Genomic DNA, 19,469 nt, shown 5'->3' with positions numbered 1-19,469 from the left:
ACTTTAATTTTTCGGAGTTTGCTAAATACCGGGGGGGGTCCTATCGGACCCCTGATGATGAGTGGCCCGGTTACCGGCCATTTATCATTTGATGAATAGGCCCCAAGATCTCTAGGTTCTATAGAAGAAAAAAACCTTTTAACTTATACGGAACTATCTTCACAATATACTATTACCTGTCCTTATCCTTTGTCATTCCTACAAACCCATTTTTATATTGCACATGTCCTTGGATATTTTTCAGGATTGGGACAATTCATTGGACAAGCTTCTTAAGTAACCAGCACCACGCTGTGGGCTCTATTTACTACAATCCGCATTTGTAATGCAGATTGTGGTGTGATATTACCGAGTGAATTCGCATTGCGAATTCAGGCAATATCACAGGGATTTACTACTAATCCCTTGCAGGGACAGAGCTTGCGACAAAGCTCTGTCCCTTTCGAATCCCCTCCGCACACTAGTCATGGTATTTTTTGAAAAAATACTGTGACAAGTGCCGACGCATGCGCCGACCAACCGTCGCTAAGACCCTCCCCCTATGCTAAGCCCCGCCCCATGATCGCGGATCCCCCCTGCGAGACTCCCCCTCCCCCCCTACTGCGACCCCCCCTCCCTTAATTACACTTACCTGCAGTCATCGGTGCTCCAGTGTGTCCTCCATGACTCCGGTCAGCTGAAATCCCATATTGCACTGGGACTCAGGGCCTGATTCAGAGCCTGACGCTCTGACCAGAGCGCTCGCTCTGAATCAGGGCCCTCCTACCTAAAATTGGGTGACCCACAGCTTATGCGAGCGGCCAAAAAGATGGTCGCGATGGTCTTGACAAAGTCCAAGAATGATGATGTTTGTCCATGCAAGATGACGTTCTGCTTCTTTCTGAGTTCCGTTTTTTTGGAGGGAAAAATCCAAACTCGGCGTGCAAACTCGAACCTATCCGAGCCTGCACATCCCTAATTATAATATATACTTATCGCCACTCAGACAATTCCATATGGGATCCTCAGTGAGTCGTTGTTGGTGGATTCAGTTATGAATGGCATGGCCGGCGGTTCAAATCCCGACAGCGGCATCCCGGCAAGGATGAAAATCCCGATCGTCCCAAGGTAAGTATTTATTAACCTATTCTACCCCCTAACCCTCCCTTAGGGGTGCCTAAACCTAACCTCCCCCCCAAGTGCCTAACCCTAATCCCCCCTCTAAATTCCTAAACCTAACCCCCCCTTCCCCGCCCCCTAATCCTAAGCCCCCGGGGGGGTGCCTAACCCTAACCTCCCCCCGGGGGTGCTTAACCCTAACCCCCCCTTCCCCTAGCCTAACCCTAACCTCCCGGGGGGTGCCTAACCCTAAGTCCCCCCGGGAACCCTAAACCTAACCCCCCCCCCCGCGGCTGTCCACGCCCGTCGCCCGGCTTACCTTTGATCGGTAAGCCGGATGTCGGTTTCCTTGCCGTGATTAGACAGTCGGGAAGCCGGCGTTCGGGATTCTGTCCATCGGCTTCCCGACTGTTTCCCGTTGTTGCCCAAGATGTCACCAAGAGGAAGCGGATACTTAGTACTGCCTCTGGGCCTGTCCCATTGGCCAATGTTTATGGCATCTTGTCCACAGATATACAGAAGCTAAGCGTATAAATGTTGTTCCTTTTAATTCCACATGGGCAATTTTGCCATCCTCACACAGCCCAGGGTATGTGTATGTATGCTTATACAGTATGTGAGTATCTGTTTATGAATGTATTGTATGTGCGTGTGCTATGTATGTATATATACGGACCGCCTCACCCCAATAAATACTGTGTTTGCCCCTGCAGAGATTTATAATTATTATTATTAGAGTAAAGGGGGCACAGATTATTATTGGACCCTGGGATGCTGTATGTAATATTTGGCGGTCACGTGGCGCACTACCGCATGACTTATTATGAACTCAGAAATATGGCAAAAGATATTGCGCACTGGATTCAAAATGATCGTTAAAGGTGAGCTGCACTTTTAGGACGGGTGTCTGCCCTCCTGAGTTGAATACAAATACCTAATATATGATCATAGATCAAAAAATGCGCTCAGAACCTATAACAAGATAGTATGCGTCAATTGTAAGTGTGTAGAATAGTGATGAGTTCAAAACTGAATATAGTATTATAAAGCTTTAATGGAACAGAAATTGGTGCTAATAGGCAAAAATGATGACTGTTCACTGACTAAGTCAATGGCTGTCAAAACTACAGGATATATGCCGTAATAATGGCAGTATTCAGTCTCTAAAGAGGAAAAAAGGGGAAATACTGTGGCATAGAACCACAGATTAAAACAAGAAAAAAGCAGAGTCAATCAATTGATGGTGAAAGTTGATTCAGTAGTGAAGCAGGAACCGAAGACCATGGAGTTCACATTATAAAATGTCAAATCTTGTAATTGAGTTAATGTTGGTGCGGCGTCCCGCACTTATATGTAGATAGGGTTGCTGGTGGATAATTAAAAGCTGGCTGTTGTTGCTTGGGTGTTCCCTGGGTAAGCAGTACGGACACTCGGGCAAGTGTCACTATTCTACACACTTACAATTGACGCATACAGGTTGAGTATCCCATATCCAAATATTCCGAAATACGGAATATTTTTAGCATGACTGAGATAGTGAAAACGTTGATTTTTGATGGTTCAATGTACATAAACTTTGTTTAAGTCACAAAATTATTAAAAATAAAGTATAAATTGACCTATAGGCTGTGTGTATAAAGTGTATATGACACATAAATAAATTTCATGTACTGTACACAAACTTTGTTTGAGCCACAAAATTATGGAAAATATTGTATAAAATTACCTTCAGGCTGTGTGTATAAGGTTTATATGATTTATAAATGGATTCTGTGTTTAGATCTGGACCCTATTCCTAAGACATTTCAATATGGTATGCAATTATTCCAAAATACGGAATATTCCGATATCCAAAATACCTCTGGTCCCAAGCATTTTGGATATGGGAGACTCAACCTGTACTATCTTGTTATAGGTTCTGAGCGCATTTTTTATTTTGAACTCAGCATAAGGCCTAGAAGGGAGGGGACTCAAAGCATATTTATGCACCTTGCCCCGCCATTAGAGATGTGCGCCGAATCCCCATGTTATGGTCTTGGTTTTGGATCCAGATTCATCTTCGTGTTTTGGTTTTGGTTTTGAAAATGTATTTAAAAATAAATTCCTGCAGTCATTGTGACCTGTTAGCATGCGATCCAAAACCCGAGACTCGGTACGCCAAAGTGATTCCGAACTCGTACTCGGTTAGACTTAGAAATCCTACATGTTGTTGTTGTCGGTTCTCTGATATCCAGACCCGCACATCTCTACCCGCCATTCGCAAGTCCCGCCACTCATACTAACGCCAATAATTAATTAATTATGTCAATAAAGTGTGATGTCATTGGAAACGCCAACTCCTGTTGTCATGTGTCGCTTAGTTAAGTTATAGCTGTTTTTGGGAGGACACCCTGAGACGTCATCCATTAGGGAGTCTAACGTTTGTATATTCTGTGCTCTGTGAATTTCACTTACAGGAGATAAATGTTAGTAGTAAAAACTATGGCCCTCATTCAGAGCCGTACGCTCTGAATGAGGGCCGGGCTCCATTTTCATGGAGCGTCCTCCTGGACGCTCGTATAGCTGTGGGTCACCACCCACAGGCTATACGAGCGTGCTTTGTGATGGCCGCGATGGTTGAGACCATCGCGACCATCAAAATTGCGAGCCGGAGCCTGCGGTTGAGGTTTCCAACCGCAAGCTCCGGAGTGATTTTGGCTCTATCAGAGCCAAAATCACTCCCACTGACATCACTAGTGATGTGGGAGTGATTTTGGCTCTGATAGAGCCAAAATCACTCCTGGCCTTGCGGTTGAGAAACCCGACCACAGGGTTTCACTCGCAAGTCCGATGGCCGCGATGGTCAAGACCACCGCGACCATCTTGTTGGACGCTCGTATATGCTGTGGGTGGTGACCCACAGCTATACGAGCATCCAGGAGGAAGCTTCATTTTAATGGAGGTGGGCCCTGATTCAGAGCGAGCGCTCTGGTCAGAGCGTCCGGCTCTGAATCAGGGCCATGATTCTTATATTTGCAAAATGAGCCTGAGTCACAGGGTGAACTTTGTATAACGCAGCGCGGGGTGATAATGATCGGTCATCACTGGCTACGCAGCACAGTACACTATCAATGGCAACGCTAGAGCCATCCTAAACACATGAGAAGAAGATGCCATGGTTATGGGTGCATCCAGGCGATGAAATGGAACTGCAGATGCGCACAGACTTGTTTTATATATAAGACAGTACATTGTCATGATAAAAGCACAATGCATGAATAGTGCATGGAAAATGTTTAAAAATGTATTACTAAAAACTAGGGTAAAGTCTATGTTAGTTACCACGGCCTGTGACATGTCTCACCAGCTCATATGGGGAAACGTGCACCAAGGGGGAGAGTTATCAAATCTTGGAGAGAGAAAAAGTGGACAGAGACAAAAGGCCTAATTCAGACTCGGGCGCTAATCCGCGGACGCACGCTATGGGCAATTGCCGCCCGTCTGCGCATGCGTATGCATCTATATGCGCATGCGCGAGTCACTCACTGCGCTTAGGAATTGTGCGCTCGTAGTACACAGACCGGACGCTACTTTGAGTGACAGCGCCATTTGTGGGTGGTAGCAGGGGAAGGTGCTTGTGAACGGGGGAGTGATGGTGCGAACGCAGGCATGTCTGGGCGTCAAAACGGTGTTTAATGGGCGTCCATAATTAGGATGGAAGCATCACTGTACACATCACTTGGTTGTATTTCAGCCTGAAGTGATCGCAGTGCTTGCGGCGGGGTTGGGTCTACCTCAAGCGCTGCGTGCTGCTCCGATGGCGCTCGATGCTTCTGAGTAATCATACACTTCCTGGAGATGACGTGTACTAAGACAGAAAAGCGGGCGTCTTTATACCGGCGTGCGCTCGCTCTTCCGTCGCTCTCTAAGGCAGTGTTTCCCAACCTCGGTCCTCAAGGCACACTAACAGTCCAGGTTTTAGTGATATCAATTGATTGAGCACAGATCATCTGGCTAAATCAAAATAACTGAGGTACTAATTAAGACACCTGTGCTCAAGTATGGCTATCCTTGAAACCTGGACTGTTAGTGTGCCTTGAGGACTGTGGTTGGGAACCTCTGCTCTAAGGCATAGAGGGCGTCCTTACACCAGACATCGCGGAATTTTCATACCCGACACCTTTTGTCTGTGAGAGAGCGCAGCTTAGCATCCGGGTCTGAATCGCCCCCAAAGTATGTTCCAATCAGCTTCTAACTGTCATTTGTCTAGCACAGCGCAGCCTGTAACATAACAGCATACTTGCACACAAAAAAGAAGTACAGGTGCTCAACTCCAAATTAACTGATTATATATAAATACATTTTTGCAATGAATAGAGGTTTTTGGCATAATCTTGGCCAAGGTTATGGGCCTACCCACCGCATCTGGGTAACCTCTGTAGGGTAGGTCCCTAACATACTAGGATTCAGATCCAGAGCGCAGGACACCCCCAAACTGGCCCAGCTAAGCCGCCCCAGGGCACCACCATAGTAAGAAAAGTGCAGTGTAAAAGAGATAGCTAGGAGCAGCCACAGCTGCATATAAAGAATGAAAATAAAAAGTGAAGTACATATATAATAAATAAACAGTGAAGGGTTAAAATGTGTTATAAAAGAAAATGTGTTATAATAATGCGGTGCCCTGAAGCAGATCAACCAAAGCAATCCAGGGGGACCCACGCCCCAAAAATGAACCAAAGCTGCACTACACAGTCTAAATATTTGCGTGACCTACTTATATTGTGCCTCTGACTGGTGTGCATATTACAATGCCAGACTCCATGCTCTAACCAATGTAATAAGGGTGCTAGCCTGAGTGGAAAGTGTCTCAGGCTTTCCAGGTGTGCAAAGCAATGTACTGATTGAGTTTATATAGGAAGTGGGCCTCAGACTGCACACCTTGAACATATACTGTATATGTATATAATTGGAGGTGCTACCTGTGGAGACAATTGATATATGTACAAAAAAAGAAGTACAGGTGCTCAACTCCAAATTAACTGATTTAAGCGATCTTCCGGGATGAAAAAGTGCACTTGACGGGCGGCTTAGCTCTCAGTTATTGTACTGTTTGGAAACCACACAAAAACCTCCGGGGAGAAGCCCTGTACCCAAGCTAGCGCCAGGGGGCTATTTATTGCTATCCACACAGAATCTGCGCCTCCATGTCTCATGCATGTTCTTTTTTTACTGTACTGCTTGATTTCACATTAGTGTATTTTTGGGGCCCCCCCCTCTCTCTGCGCTCCTGATCTCGACTCGTCACCCACTAACTCCCATTCAGCCGACAGTAAGAAGCGACTGAGATGCCGACAACTCACTCGTAGGCGGTCTAAGGTGCGTGTGTCAGCTGCGGCACGGTTTGTGAAAATTCGCTAGATGTGGACGCACTTGGGGGTCAATCCAATCAGGTGCGAACTGTGAGTTGCGAGTTTGTTTCTGGAAATTCACAAACTTTGCACAAATGCGCGCAGCAGAGAATTCTCCAATCCAGTAAAAAAATGTCTATTCGCGGTAATCGCAGCGAGGGTTTGCGAATTCACTGCCAAATGTGATGTGAGAAAAGTGCAGGAAAAAGTGGGGAGACCATCTTGGACCCTCCAAAATGTAGAGTCTCGTTAGCAGGAACGTACAGAAGGCTGTTTGTGGGCATAAGGAAAGTAACTGAAGGATTTTAAATGGTATCGAATGGCTGATTTGTGCTTTTTTAAAAAATTCAGAAAAAGAAAACTTTTTTCGTTTAATCTCAAAATAATTAAACGAAAAATGCAAAAAGAAGTAGGAGAAAAGGCGATTTTGGGGTACTTTGAGAGCATTTTAAAAAATAAAAAAGTAAAAAATGAAAGAAAAAAAATATTTCACAATTAAAAAAATACTGTACCTAAATTTGGGGTGCCTGAACTAGCGAAAAAGTTGATTTTGGGGTGATTTGAGGCCATTTTTCTTAACCCCCCCAAAATGAGATGAAATTATTGAACTAATTAAGCAATTTGGAAACTTCCAATTGAGTAATTAGTCATTAGGGGGGGGGTCCCAGGGACTCAACACGGTGTCCCAGCATTTTAACCTTAAAATAAAGATTTTCCCTTCCATCCCTCACGCTCAGGGAGGTGCGAAGGGAAATTTGTGAATTTACTCTGATTCAGCGCGAGTTGCTAATTGAATTTGCTATGCGAATTCCCAGAGAAAACAGCACCTCACACCTAATTGGATTGACCCCTCGGGCTTATGAGCGGCTCAGGACCATGCCTATAATGGCGGTGGTGTGTTGGGTGTGGTGTGACAAGGGCACGAGAATCCCCTATAAACGATTTTTGTTTAAAGGTTCTGGACATAAAAGCTTTTATTTTTTTCTTACTGTTTCTTGCAAATAAAATATAAAATTGTAGGTTGTGGGCACGGCAGCGCTCGGGAGAGCGGTAATTGTACCTTAGTCTAAGTGGCTGTTTGTACATGTCATTTTTTTGTGCTTTCTAACTTTAAACCAGTAAAATAATTCAGGAAAACTGCACTTTTGTTGTTAGATGCTGGTTTTCCTCTATCAGAATGGATTTTACAATTTCTGTAATTCACTAATTTGAACTTGGAGCCAGAGTGGGATTGAAATACCGGCGGTTCAAATGCCGACGGTGAGAGTCCGACGGTGAGAGATCTCGACGGGCGTTGGTAAGTACTCTAACTCTCTTCTCTCCCCCCCTATCCCTAAACCTCCTTTAGGGGTGCCTAACCCTAACCTCCTCTCCTAGTGCCTAACCTAACCCCCCTCCCCGCACCCTAAACCCTAAACCTAACCCTCCCGGGGGGCTGCCTGACCATAGCCTCCCCCCCTAATGCCTAACCCTAAAACCCCCTTCCCCTAGCCTAACCCTAACCTTCCCCGGGGGGGTCCCTAACCCTAAGTCCCCTCCGGGGGTCCCTAAACCTAACCTCCCCATCTCCGGGCTAAGTTTTATACTTACCCTTCAGCCGATGATCGATATGGCGGGGGTCGGTCCTCCGGTGTTAGGATTAAGATAGGCGTCGGCATTTCGATGCCTATCTTAAGTCCCTTGTCGGTCAGGTCCATTCGGGACTTAGACTGGCAGCATTGCGTCCGCCGGTCTATTCACTACATCCCCTTGGAGCCTTGTTTACTATAATCTCAGGTGACGTCCTGCGCTCAGGGCCTGATCAGAATTGGGCGCTACTACCCAGTCGCTGTGTCTTTGGGGCAGATGTACTAAGCTCTGGAAAGCGATAAATTGGAGAGTGATAAACTACCAACCGATCAGCTCCTAACTGTCATTTTTTTAAACACAGCCTGTAACATGACAGTTAGGAGCTGAGTGTCTGGTCGTTCATCACTCTCCACTGTATCACTTTCCAGATATTAGTACATCAACGGCTGATCTACAATATACTAATCCCGCAGGAGGCGTCTACTGACACCTGCCGGCTTCTGTGATCCGCTGCATCGTCCGGAGAGGCAGCATCAGATCACATGAGTGACCATCTGACATCTGAGTAACCCACAGGTTACTTTGGGTGTCCGGGGTAATCAGAAGTTGCCCAACCAATCAGCTTGTGCCTAACATATACTGTACTAGATAAACGAAAGCCAGAAGCTGATTGGTTGCTAGGGGGAATTTTTCCTCTTGTCCTCCTTAGAAGGTTTGATACCTCTCTCCTCATATAATTCCGTGAACGGTGCAGGTATTGTCGCAATTCCGGCACAATGGGGTCTATATGTGTAGGACACAACATTGCAGCTTTATGTGTACATTCATTAGCACCTAGGACGAGAGTGATGCAACTCAAAAATACAGCATATAGATACGTATGTAGTAATGACTCAGCACTCATCATTAACAACTGGAGCTATCGTCTTAAAAAAAAATAATATATAGATATATAATAATAATAATAATAATAATAATAATAATAATAATAAATAATAATAATAATAATAATAATAATAATATCTGCATTCTCATTCCCACAACAAAGCCACCACATAAGATTTTCATTTTATGTTCATATTTTAAAATATTATTGCAAAAAAAATTAGAAGCTTTTTTTAAAGCTTGCGTTCGGTGACTGCTCTGGCGCTTACAAAATGGGTGTTGCGGCAGAACAAGTACCGCTGTGACACTTGTTAAATAAGTTTGTCATTATCGCCAACGGTAACCCTTTTTATGTATAGGATGATGCAATAAACTAACCCTAAGGCTGGTGAAAATGGCAGTTGAGCATTTGATGACCAGACCCGTTGGTTTATACGGGTACATTGTCTATGACGTACCTGTAATCGGAATCTCACATCCAGTATTCTCACTATGCTGACAGCTCTGACAGATTAATGCCGGCTCAGGATACAGTCACTGGATGTGTTTCTTCATGTGTCACCCAGAAGAAAATACCTGGTGGCTTTCGTAACCTTCATGTAAACAGGAGACATACCTCTCTATGGGTAATCTCCCAGGAGCCATACCTCTTTATGGGTAATCTCACAGGAGCCATACCTCTTTACGTGTAATCTCCCAGGAGCCATACCTCTTTACGGGTAATCTCCCAGGAGCCATACCTCTTTACGGGTAATCTCCCAGGAGCCATACCTCTTTACGGATAATCTCCCAGGAGCCATACCTCTTTACGGTAATCTCCCAGGAGCCATACCTCTTTACAGGTAATCTTCCAGGAGCCGTACCTCTTTATGGGTAGTCTCCCAGGAGCCATACCTCTTTATGGCTATTGTCCCAGGAGCCATATCTCTATACGGGTAATCTCCCAGGAGCCATACCTCTTTATGGGTAATCTCCCAGGAGCCATACCTCTTTACGGGTAATCTCCCAGGAGCCATACCTCTTTACGGGTAATCTCCCAGGAGCCATACCTCTTTACGGGTAATCTCCCAGGAGCCATATCTCTTTACGGTAATCTCCCAGGAGCCATACCTCTTTATGGGTAATCTCCCAGGAGCCATACCTCTTTACAGGTAGTCTCCCAGGAGCCATACCTCTTTACAGTTAATCTCCCAGGAGCCGTACCTCTTTACAGGTAATCTCCCAGGAGCCATACCTCTTTACAGGTAATCTCCCAGGAGCCATACCTCTTTACAGGTAATCTCCCAGGAGCCATGCCTCTTTACGGTAATCTCCCAGGAGCCATACCTCTTTACAGGTAATCCCCCAGGAGCCATACCTCTTTATGGCTATTGTCCCAGGAGCCATATCTCTATACGGGTAATCTCCCAGGAGCCATACCTTTTTACGGTAATCTCCCAGAAGCCATACCTCTTTACAGGTAATCTCCCAGGAGCCATACCTCTTTACGGGTAATCTCCCAGGAGCCATACCTCTTTACGGGTAATCTCCCAGGAGCCATACCTCTTTACGGGTAATATCCCAGGAGCCATACCTCTTTACGGGTAATCTCCCAGGAGCCATACCTCTTTATTCAGTACTAGAACATTTTAAAGGTTAAAGTTGAACTTTGTGGAGTTTTTCTTTTTGTCTAGTTGGGCGCCTGTAGTACTTACCTGCCTGCTAGTACCCTGTAAATGGCTGCCCACCGTCTGTGCATGATTATCTTGGCTAAGTCCTGAAGTCACTAGATACAGATAGGATAGGAGAGGCTTTTTGTGTGCAAACCAGAACCTTATGATTTATTTGCATGTTTAGGAACTCATGTAGAGTTGGGGCGTGAACGCAATTTATATTTTGTATTACGCAAATTGTGTGTTTTCTGACCACACGTGCGCACCAAAATGCGGAATGGTGAATGCAGGGGGCGCTGACGTACTGTAGTACAGTAAGGGCATGTGCAGTGAAAGACTTTATTATATTTCATAACTAGTAATGTGCGCGGGCGCCACAAGATCTCCCGGGCCCTGGCACTAGAAGGGGCATGGCCACCTCATGTTGGTTGTGTGGCTGCGTCTCCCTGGCAGGCCCGGGTACATTGCCGGAGAGCTATGATGATAATGATACCTTAGCCCGTCTATTCGCACCTCGCGGTTATTGTAAATGATTGTATATCAGGGGTAGTGTCATACTCATATATAATAGCAATTTCTGTCATTGACCCAGCAGAGGGAGCATGCCAGGCTGGGAGCCAGGGACCTTAAGCACAGAGGAAATACATTATAGTTCTTTTAGAAGTCATATTACTTCTAAGGTCTCTAGGTCGGAACTTATTATGCAGGTGATGAGACGTAAAAGCTTTTGCAGGGATTTGTCTGCTATTAAAATCTCTGCGAACTTTTATTGTAAAAGTATTTAATATGTATTTTACTACTGAGCTCTTTTCAGCTGAGCGCGACCTCAGGGGCAGTCGCCCGACAGTTTATTGATTGCTTTCTGCCTCTTTGCTTAGTGGCTGGGAAGTGTTTTTCTACCTGAGCACAAACTACATCAGATAGGTGACGTGTCTGCTAAATCTCTGCTGCGTAATGTGCTGCCTCTTCTCTCTATTATTGGATAAGTCACTTGTCATTTTCTTACAATCTCATTGTATCCAGTCTTCATCTGCTTGTCAGTGTGTGACCTGCTTATTAACCAGTCAGACTGTCAGAATGTCCCCAGCAACACAAGGGTACTGATCGTGTGGGAGACCGCAACCTCTCCAATGCTGCAATTGTGTGAGGACAGGGCTGCCTGTGATGGGGACAGTGACACAGGGGTCTATTCATTATGTTAATTATCGGGGTCTGAACAGACCCCAATAATTAACATACTAACTCGACGCAAGTGCCGGAGCAATTCATTATTGCTCCTGCGCAGAGACAGCGCCATTCCGGGAGAGGAAGGTAAGTAGGAGATATCTGTGATACTAGTGCATGGGGACAGCGGCCATTCTGGGAGAGAAAGGTAAGCAGGAGATATATGTGATACTAGTGTATGGGGACAGCGGGCCATTCCGGGAGAGAAAGGTAAGCAGGAGATATCTGTGATACTAGTGTATGGGGACAGCGGCCATTCTGGGAGATAAAGGTAAGCAGGAGATATCTGTGATACTAGTGTATGGGGACAGTGGCCATTCTGGGAGAGGAAGGTAAGCAGGAGATATCTGTGATACTAGTGTATGGGGATAGAGGACCATTCCGGGAGAGTAAGGTAAGGATATATCTGTGAATACTAGTGTATGGGGACAGAGGACCATTCCAGGAGAGTAAGGTAAGCAGGAGATATCTGTGATACTAGTGTATGGGGACAGAGGACCATTCGGGATAGAAAGGTAAACAGGAGATATCTGTGATACTAGTGTATGGGGACAGCGGCCATTCTGGGAGAGAAAGGTAAGTAGGAGATATCTGTGATACTAGTGTATGGGGACAGCGGCCATTCTGGGAGAGAAAGGTAAGCAGGAGATATATGTGATACTAGTGTATGGGGACAGCGGGCCATTCCGGGATAGAAAGGTAAACAGGAGATATCTGTGATACTAGTGTATGGGGACAGCGGCCATTCTGGGAGAGAAAGGTAAGCAGGAGATATCTGTGATACTAGTGTATGGGGACAGTGGCCATTCTGGGAGAGGAAGGTAAGCAGGAGATATCTGTGATACTAGTGTATGGGGACAGAGGACCATTCCGGGAGAGTAAGGTAAGGAGATATCTGTGAATACTAGTGTATGGGGACAGAGGACCATTCCAGGAGAGTAAGGTAAGCAGGAGATATCTGTGATACTAGTGTATGGGGACAGAGGACCATTCGGGAGAGGAAGGTAAGCAGGAGATATCTGTGATACTAGTGTATGGGGTCAGCAGGTCATTCCGGGAGAGGAAGGTAAGCAGGAGATATCTGTGATACTAGTGTATGGGGACAGAGGACCATTCGGGAGAGGAAGGTAAGCAGGAGATATCTGTGATACTAGTGTATGGGGTCAGCAGGTCATTCCGGGAGAGGAAGGTAAGAAGGAGATATCTGTGATACTAGTGTATGGGGACAGCGGCCATTCTGGGAGAGAAAGGTAAGCAGGAGATATATGTGATACTAGTGTATGAGGACAGCGGGCCACTCCGGGATAGAAAGGTAAACAGGAGATATCTGTGATACTAGTGTATGGGGACAGCGGCCATTCTGGGAGAGAAAGGTAAGCAGGAGATATCTGTGATACTAGTGTATGGGGACAGTGGCCATTCTGGGAGAGGAAGGTAAGCAGGAGATATCTGTGATACTAGTGTATGGGGACAGAGGACCATTCCGGGAGAGTAAGGTAAGGAGATATCTGTGAATACTAGTGTATGGGGACAGAGGACCATTCCAGGAGAGTAAGGTAAGCAGGAGATATCTGTGATACTAGTGTATGGGGACAGAGGACCATTCGGGAGAGGAAGGTAAGCAGGAGATATCTGTGATACTAGTGTATGGGGTCAGCAGGTCATTCCGGGAGAGGAAGGTAAGCAGGAGATATCTGTGATACTAGTGTATGGGGACAGCGGGCCATTCCGGGAGAGTAAGGTAAGCAGGAGATATCTGTAATACTAGTGTATGGGGACAGCGGGCCATTCCGGGAGAGTAAAGTAAGCAGGAGATATCTGTGAATACTAGTGTATGGGGACAGAGGACCATTCCGGGAGAGTAAGGTAAGCAGGAGATATCTGTTATTCTAGTGTATGGGGCCAGCGGGCCATTCCGGGAGAGAAAGGTAAGCAGGAGATATCTGTGATACTAGTGTATGGGGACAGCGGGCCATTCTGGGAGAGAAAGGTAAGTAGGAGATATCTGTGATACTAGTGTATGGGGACAGCGGCCATTCTGGGAGAGAAAGGTAAGCAGGAGATATATGTGATACTAGTGTATGGGGACAGCGGGCCATTCCGGGATAGAAAGGTAAACAGGAGATATCTGTGATACTAGTGTATGGGGACAGCGGCCATTCTGGGAGAGAAAGGTAAGCAGGAGATATCTGTGATACTAGTGTATGGGGACAGTGGCCATTCTGGGAGAGGAAGGTAAGCAGGAGATATCTGTGATACTAGTGTATGGGGACAGAGGACCATTCCGGGAGAGTAAGGTAAGGAGATATCTGTGAATACTAGTGTATGGGGACAGAGGACCATTCCAGGAGAGTAAGGTAAGCAGGAGATATCTGTGATACTAGTGTATGGGGACAGAGGACCATTCGGGAGAGGAAGGTAAGCAGTAGATATCTGTGATACTAGTGTATGGGGTCAGCAGGTCATTCCAGGAGAGGAAGGTAAGCAGGAAATATCTGTGATACTAGTGTATGGGGACAGCGGGCCATTCCGGGAGAGTAAGGTAAGCAGGAGATATCTGTAATACTAGTGTATGGGGACAGCGGGCCATTCCGGGAGAGTAAAGTAAGCAGGAGATATCTGTGAATACTATTGTATGGGGACAGAGGACCATTCCGGGAGAGTAAGGTAAGCAGGAGATATCTGTGAATACTAGTGTATGGGGACAGAGGACCATTCCGGGAGAGGAAGGTAAGCAGGAGATATCTGTGATACTAGTGTATGGGGATAGAGGGCTATTCCGGGAGAGAAAGGTAAGCAGGAAGTATCTGTGATACTAGTGTATGGGGATAGAGGGCCATTCCGGGAGAGAAAGGTAAGTAGGAGATATCTGTGATACTAGTGTATGGGGACAGCGGGCCATTACGGGAGAGGAAGGTAAGCAGGAGATATCTGTTATACTAGTGTATGGGGCCAGCGGGCCATTCCGGGAGAGAAAGGTAAGCAGGAGATATCTGTGATACTAGTGTATGGGGACAGCGGGCCATTCTGGGAGAGAAAGGTAAGTAGGAGATATCTGTGATACTAGTGTATGGGGACAGCGGCCATTCTGGGAGAGAAAGGTAAGCAGGAGATATATGTGATACTAGTGTATGGGGACAGCGGGCCATTCCGGGATAGAAAGGTAAACAGGAGATATCTGTGATACTAGTGTATGGGGACAGCGGCCATTCTGGGAGAGAAAGGTAAGCAGGAGATATCTGTGATACTAGTGTATGGGGACAGTGGCCATTCTGGGAGAGGAAGGTAAGCAGGAGATATCTGTGATACTAGTGTATGGGGACAGAGGACCATTCCGGGAGAGTAAGGTAAGGAGATATCTGTGAATACTAGTGTATGGGGACAGAGGACCATTCCAGGAGATTAAGGTAAGCAGGAGATATCTGTGATACTAGTGTATGGGGACAGAGGACCATTCGGGAGAGGAAGGTAAGCAGTAGATATCTGTGATACTAGTGTATGGGGTCAGCAGGTCATTCCGGGAGAGGAAGGTAAGCAGGAGATATCTGTGATACTAGTGTATGGGGACAGCGGGCCATTCCGGGAGAGTAAGGTAAGCATGAGATATCTGTAATACTAGTGTATGGGGACAGCGGGCCATTCCGGGAGAGTAAAGTAAGCAGGAGATATCTTTGAATACTAGTGTATGGGGACAGAGGACCATTCCGGGAGAGTAAGGTAAGCAGGAGATATCTGTGAATACTAGTGTATGGGGACAGAGGACCATTCCGGGAGAGGAAGGTAAGCAGGAGATATCTGTGATACTAGTGTATGGGGATAGAGGGCCATTCCGGGAGAGAAAGGTAAGCAGGAAGTATCTGTGATACTAGTGTATGGGGCCAGCGGGCCATTCCGGGAGAGGAAGGTAAGCAGGAGATATCTGTTATACTAGTGTATGGGGCCAGCGGGCCATTCCGGGAGAGAAAGGTAAGCAGGAGATATCTGTGATACTAGTGTATGGGGACAGCGGGCCATTCCGGGAGAGAAAGGTAAGCAGGAGATATGTGTGATACTACACATATCACAGATATCTCATACTTACCTTCCTCTTGCGGAATGGCCCGCTGTCCCCATACACTAGTATGGGGATAGAATTCATCAAGCTCCGAAAATATTATATTTTCTGAGCTTGACTGCGGGAGCATTCACCATCTTCAGAGGGCATATTCTCCCGCTCGCTGCGAGCAACCTGTTCCTACCCTATCGGAAGGAGGTACGGATTGCAAAGAGAGATCCGTCCGCCCCAGACGCTCTCTAGTGTACTGCGCTGCGTAGTCAGCTGGGATTGGTGCAGTCACTAATGAGGTAGTGCCAATGTTGTCCCAATTTTGTCCTGTAAATGGTGACAGCCACATAATCTTCTCTGTGGTGCCTTCTATAACCCTTGTCTCATGCCATTGTATGCTGTTTTCATTCTGGTCATTTGCCGTGGCAGACTGATATTTGTTATGCCCAATTGGGACAGGTGCAAATATTTTACTGAGCATCTTGCAGAATTATATGTAATATTTTGATTTAAAATTAATTTAATTGGATTTGGTCGTGAAAACAGCTTCTCCCTGGCTGCTGATAGGCGCCTTCCGCCTCGCATTATGCTAAGACACGTTTGTTTTGTGCAGCTGATCTTGGCAGGGAGCCGGAACCTGTTGCGCAGCCACATTCGGTAAGGCGCAGAACACACATCTGTCTCAGGTGATTGTTACACAGTTATCGCACTGGCAGAAATAATTACTTTAAGCTCCTGCTAGGACTTGTGCGATTTTTCTGACATTTTACCATTCTGGAGCTTGAATTTCTTACTTATTTGGCTGAAGGAGAGTCTCAGTGATGTATTTTGCCTATAGTATGTTTTAGATGGCAATAATTCCTTGGACAAAAGGAGGGGGGAGAAGAGGGGAAGGGGTTCACATTGTCCATTGTAAATGCTGAAGTCTACCACAAGGCCTATGATGGGATGTATCTTGGGGATGTAGACTCGGCACCCCGGCGTACGCGATGCCGACGGTCTGAATACCTCTTGCACCTACTGTGTGACTTTCACATCTTTGAGAAAAAAATTGTATTTCAACCAATTTAATGAAAAGCTCTAAATGAATTTATGTTTTTAAAGTATTCTGGTTGCGGAACTGTGCTCGATAAATCATTGAATTGTCTCCCCCCTACATTGGTCTGGATGGGGGGAACACCCTGACCTGAATGCAAACTGCTACATTCTGTCCGTCAGACGCTGTAGCTGTCATATAATGCTTAATAATACATTACTACATTTATGTAAAAATTCCATTAAAGTAAATGTTTTATTAAAATGTTCTGTGTAAACATGTATTTCACATTTATGGCGATTATTTAGGCTTTGACATCATTTGTCTGGCATATTCTAGGAATGCCTAAAAATATCTCAGGTGTTGAAATCTTTATCATTGGCGGGCAGTGGGGGGGGGGCTGTAACTATCAGTATGAGTCGCTGCATATCGCGCCAATGGCACTGGAGGCTAGTCAGCGCTGGCTGCAAGCGTAAATACACTTCTTCCCACATATATCCTGTGCACCTAATATAGAGCAGTCCAGGGGCAGAACTATGGGAGACAATGGAGGCGTCTGTCGTCAGGCTCCAGCTATGAAGGGGCACCTCCTTCATTATCCACAAAATATTCACCCCACTTAGGGCTGGCATTATGTACCCGGAGTGTACCGTCACGGGCGCCCAATACATAGCACCCCTTCCCGGCACCTGAGAAGCCACCATACACTAGTGGAGAGCTCCATGTGAGACCATCAGCTGCTGCCTTTGTCTATCTATAACCTGTCTGCATGTGAATTGCTACATTACAGTGTCAGCGGCTGTGACGACGGGAGGGGGCTCCAAATTATACCTTGCCTCCTGGCGTCTGGGACGAACTTACGCCACTGGAGCAGTCGCTAGTGCGCACGGATGATGGTGACGAATATCAAATTAAGAGTGCGAATAGGGGGCGGTCCGGTCATAAAGAAGCATATAACTCTGCACAGGAAGTAATATACGCGTTTAGGGTCTAATTCAGAGCCGCTCGCAAAAAGCGAGCGCTTGCTCTGAATCAGGGCGGCCACTTTGTCTTAAATAACCCGGCCTCCTGGCCGCTCGCTAAGCTGTGGGTGACGAGACTCTTGTGGTAGGGTCTCGTCTTCCGCAAGCACCAGTGAGCTTCCGGCTCTAATAGAGACGCCTCGGTTTGTCCAGCCACCCCCTCTCCCCGCCTACAAAACGGAACGAGCTGTCGATCAACATCAACAGCCGCCCCGTTTGTAGCGATCCCCGGAGCGAGAGAATTTCTCTCTCGCTTTGGGGCTTGCGCACGCGAATTGCACACGTTGCGCGTGCGCAATGCCCCACCATCGACCCGCTTGCGAGCGGGTCTGAATCAGGCCTTTAGTTCCTTGCACAGAATGCGGGGTTTATAGCGTTCTGACTAAAATCACCACTTGCTTATGGGGTTCCCTAAATGGGATGAAGTAAGCAGTTTTGAGGGAAAGTTTCATTATACCTAAATAGCCAGTTTAAGATGAAAACAATATCTTAAGTGGTGAATCTCTTCTGGAGACCTCTGTGGATCAGCCACCTGTCATGTCATTTTGAGATGGATTATTTATACACTTTACAGTTCCTATAAATCCCGCTCCTCACTAGTGCTTCCCAACCGCTGTGGTCTCGGTACGTGGAGCGTGCAATGTAAATATCACACCACTATTATTATGTTACATTATGTGTTAATGAAATTTTGGTCCTACTTGTCCTCCGATAGATTCCTGGAATGAATAAGTTCATTGTTTTACTCTTCCCGGAAATTTATAACACTCAGGTAACATCGATCAGCAGATCTCATGGACCGTATACGTCCTGTGGGTTTTTCATGCACATTAAGGGGGTCATTCAGACCCGGTCGTTAGCGCTGATGCGCTCGGAACGGGTCGATGCCCCCCCACAGAGCATGCGCACGACAGCGCCGGTCGTAGCGGGTCTTGATCCAAAGGGGGCGAGCTGTCGATGTTGACTGACAGCTCACCCCGTTTGGAAGGCGGGCCGGGGGGGGGTGGCAGCCCAAACGGAGGCGTTCCCATGGGAACGCCTGCCGTTTGGGGGAGGCCCCACTGACATCACTAGTGATGTCAGTGGAGAGCTTCCGGCTCAGACAGAGCCAGAAGCTCTCCGGGGCTTACGACAAGGGAGACCCCACCCTAGGGTCTCGTCGTAAGCCCCGATGGTCGCGATGGTCTCTGACCATCGCGACCATCACCCGAGCGGTCGTTAGAGCTGTGGGTGTTAACCCACAGCCTAACGACCGCAACAGAGGCGGGCGGTCAGGATGCAAGTGGCCGCCCAGTTTCTGAGCGACCGCTTGCATCCTCCGACCGCCTCTGAATGAGGCCCTAACTCCCTAGCGGTTGATATCTGCAGTTATCCCGTAGGACTTATTATTAACTATTATATTAACTCTAAAATACTTATCTAAAATAAAGACACGGACAACCAGAGTTGGGATTCATTTAGGACAAATGTATTTGGACATCAAGCCATCACATTTCTTGCGGTTTTCTGAGTATTAAATGAATTAAATGAATGAAAGTTAGTATGATGGAG

At 46.5% G+C, this 19,469-nt stretch overlaps 1 protein-coding gene across 1 annotated transcript in view; it reads left to right on the top strand.

Annotated features, from left to right (window-relative positions):
• The window catches only part of LOC148507797 (vasoactive intestinal polypeptide receptor-like), a gene marked incomplete at its 3' end in the record, with an annotated part of 261,940 nt that overhangs the window by 47,678 nt on the left and 194,793 nt on the right, over nt 1-19,469 (top strand). The gene's annotated exons all lie outside the window — the stretch shown is intronic.

Source organism: Taudactylus pleione, unplaced genomic scaffold (genome assembly GCF_031769625.1).
Source record: "Taudactylus pleione unplaced genomic scaffold, aTauple2 ptg000383l, whole genome shotgun sequence".
Classification (NCBI taxonomy): domain Eukaryota; kingdom Metazoa; phylum Chordata; class Amphibia; order Anura; family Myobatrachidae; genus Taudactylus; species Taudactylus pleione.
The sequence above is the reverse complement of the archived record's forward strand: the minus strand, read 5'-3'. Positions and strand labels throughout refer to the sequence as shown.